The following is a 1,038-nucleotide window of genomic DNA, read 5'->3' on the forward strand; positions in this document are numbered from 1 at the left end:
ATTATTATTATTATTATTATTATTATTATTATTATTATTATTATTATTATTGAGACAGGGTCTCTGTCACCCAGGCAGAAATGCAGTGATGCCATCTTGGCTTACTGCAGCTCAACCTCCTGGGTTCAAGCGATCCTCCTGCTGCAGCCTCCTGAGGAGCTGGGACTACAGGCACATGCCACCACACCTGGCTAATTTTTTAAAATTTTTGTAGACGTGGAGTTTCACCATGTTGCCCAGGCTGGTCTTGAACTCCTGAGCTCAAGTGAGCTGCCTGCCTACAGCCTCCTGAAGTCCTGGGACTATAGATATGAGTCACTGCGCCCAGCCAACCTTATGGTTAATGGGTTAACCCATTTATGCCTGAGGTTGCAATTCTTTGAATTGATAAATCAGACCTTGGCGATGACCTTGAGCAGTAGAAGATAAATAACTCCCATAGGCGTAGCATTCCAATAATGGAACACTAGGCATAAATAATCAGGGGTGTGATTCCTCCTAAAGTTGTGCCTGCCTGCCTTCCTTCCTTCCTTCCTTCCTCTCTCTTTCCCTTCTTGCTTTCTTTCTTCTTTCTTCTTTGAGACTCAGTTGCCTAGGCTGGAGTGCATTGGCACAATCATAGCTCCCTGCAACCTTGACTTTTGGGGCTCAAGCAATCCTCCCACCTCAGCTTCCTGAGTAGCTGGATCCACAGGTGCCCACCACCACGCCTAGCTAATTTTTAAAACTTGTATATTTATGTATGTTTTTGTAGAGATAGGGTCTTGTTGTGTTCCCCAAGCTGGTCTTGAATTCCTGGGCTCAAGCGATCCTCCCACCATGGCCTCCCAAAGTGCTGGGATTTCAGGTGTGAGCCACTGCACCCAGCCCTAAAGTTGCTTTCAAAATCTGTGTGTCCAAATGTGCATTTTTCTGGGGGAGGGTGTATTGCTCAGTGGAGCCATTTACTCATTCAACAGATGTTTCCCATCACGCTCACAGCCTCAGTGTGCCTGGCTCTGCTTGTTGTACACGGGTGAGAAAAGGGAAAAGAACAAG

The sequence above is a fragment of the Piliocolobus tephrosceles genome, chromosome 17, assembly GCF_002776525.5.
Source record: "Piliocolobus tephrosceles isolate RC106 chromosome 17, ASM277652v3, whole genome shotgun sequence".
Taxonomy (NCBI): domain Eukaryota; kingdom Metazoa; phylum Chordata; class Mammalia; order Primates; family Cercopithecidae; genus Piliocolobus; species Piliocolobus tephrosceles.